We start from the raw sequence: 2,500 nt of genomic DNA on the forward strand, positions 1-2,500 counted from the left end.
CGGTTCTGCTCCCCACCTACTTGAATGCCCTCATACAGACTTACACTACCTCCAGACCGCTGCGCTCCTCAGATCGAACGACGCCTAGCTCTACCACCCGGTCGCGCTCAAGCCAATCCAAACCTTTCATCTGTTGTTCCTCGTTGGTGGAACACACTGCCAGCTCCTACAAGGGCAGAGACATCCTTCTCCATTTTCAGAAAACTCCTGAAGACCCAGCTCTTTAGAGAACATCTCCTCTCACAGCAACACTTACAACAAGTCTTACTGATCCTAGCACTCACCAGCCGTCTCAAACTGACAAGTAACTGTTAAAAACAGCACTCACCGACGCACTTATTCTTACTGTACTCTAATGTTTTTAAATTGTCCTAAAATTGTTGAGAACTGCTCTAAAACTTAAACTGTTTACCATGTTGTTAGTCGCTTTGGCTAAAAAGCGTCAGCCAAATGTAATGTAATGTAATGTAAGATCGTGGCCAAAACTGGTACTGCAATCACTTTCAAATTACTGTAGAGCGGTGTATCCCCTCCCCCTCCCCCCTGATTGGCAGAGCCAGAGGCAAACTAGGGCATTAGCCCCTCCCCCTCCCCCCTGACTCGAGGTTGCCAACCCGGGTGCCGAAAAACTACTGACTGCGTGATTAGTAGATAGGTGGAGGGTGGCGCATCAGGCCAAAACACAACATGACATGACAAAACACAACATCAACATCAGTTGAGGGCTGCAACTTCACTTTTTAAATGACAATATCCTGGCCGGACTACAGTTGTCAGTGATATAAGTATTTGAAATAAACATGATTTCTAGTGACATATCAGGGTCATTTTATGATTAATTGAAATACATTTCTTTCATACGGTTCCTTTAATATTTGCAATTGGTGCACTGGCATGTTTAAGTGTTAGCTGCAGTGTAATGTTAGATTATGTGTAAGTTAAGTACAGAACTGACTGTGCGCCCAAATTTTTGTCTGTGCTCCTAAATTTTTTAACTTGGGCGCACACTAAAAATGTGCCCTGCACACACACACACACACAAACCACATCAGCCAGAACCACACACACACACACACACACATACATACACAACAACAGCCAGAACAATACACACACACACACACACACACACACACACCACATCAGCCAGAACAACACACACACACACACACACACCCACATCAGCCAGAACAACACACACACACACACACACACACCACATCAGTCAGAACAACACACACACACACACACACACACACCACGTCAGCCAGAACACACACACACACACACCACGTCAGCCAGAACAACACACACACACACACACCAGAGCAGCAGACTGGGGACCAGAACTCATCAGCTCCATCTGTCCTGTCTGTCTGTGCTTCTATTGCTCTGTCCTTTCCTCCTGTCTTTCTTTCTTTCTTTCTTTTGGTTTGGTTTTTTTTTTCTCTCCTTCTCTCTCTGCTGGGTAACTGAAACTTTGATGTAAATCAGTGTTGTGACTTTCGTCTCCGATGTTTCCTAAATTTAGTTCTGTTGCAATCGCACCTTTTATCACCTGTTTCTCTCTCTCCCCCTCCCCTCCCCTCTCTCTCTCTCTCTCTCTCTCTCTCTCTCTCTCTCTCTCTCTCCCTCTCTCCCCCTCCCTCTCTCTCCCTCTTTCTCCTCTTTCTCCCTCCCTGTCTTCTCATTTGACACCCTACTGTTCCTAGGTTGTCAGGTGTGACTCAGAGGTGAGTGGAGTCTGTCTGGGGAGGGTGTGTGTGTGTGTGTGTATGTGTGTGTGTGTGTGTCTGGGGGAGGGCGGTTAAGGCCTAGTCCACACGCCAAACCGATCTTTTTTCCTCCGTCCTCCCTGGAACCAGATCAAGAATATTTTAAGGCCCAAACGATCCATCTCAACACGACTCAACATGTTACTTCATACCCCAGGCCTATAGGTGGCACTGTTTCTTTACAGAAATTGACCAAAGTTTGTGCTTTTACAAACAGACAGAATAGGCTATGACAGAAATGGCTAGTGCAAGGAAACCAGAATTGTTTGTGTGGACTGATGGTGAACTGTCAACTGTAGTCAACTGTAAAACTAATAAACTTTATTTTACGGTTTGAAGGGTGCAGTCCCGCCCTTATTTGGCTAACTTTAGTAGGCCTACTAATCACCTTTACTTTCTTTGGTTGTAGGATAGTCCATGATTCACATTAGTTTTGGCTATCACCTTAATTATGCTACTAAACGCAGGGCTTACCCAAATTCAGGCTATTCTGTCGCCACATTTATAATAATATTGCTATAAAACCTTTCGTTAGTAACAGTCAATACGCTTGCCTTGCATCAAATCAAATCGGCGATTTGCATTCAGTGTGCTACCATCGCTTAACGCGAGTTCTAAACGCCTTTGTGCTGCTCATATTCGATTTCACCTTGACTGTGAATGCATGTATATATGTTGTGCATTTAAAAATAAATGAATGACACTGGCACACCACACAAATTAAT

The 2,500-nt window shown here is 44.7% G+C and overlaps 1 protein-coding gene across 1 annotated transcript in view; it reads right to left on the reverse strand.

Moving 5' to 3' along the window:
* The window catches only part of LOC125300150 (nesprin-2-like), a 196,189-nt gene that overhangs the window by 6,017 nt on the left and 187,672 nt on the right, over positions 1-2,500 (reverse strand).

Source organism: Alosa alosa, chromosome 1, assembly GCF_017589495.1.
Source record: "Alosa alosa isolate M-15738 ecotype Scorff River chromosome 1, AALO_Geno_1.1, whole genome shotgun sequence".
In the NCBI taxonomy this organism is placed as follows: domain Eukaryota; kingdom Metazoa; phylum Chordata; class Actinopteri; order Clupeiformes; family Clupeidae; genus Alosa; species Alosa alosa.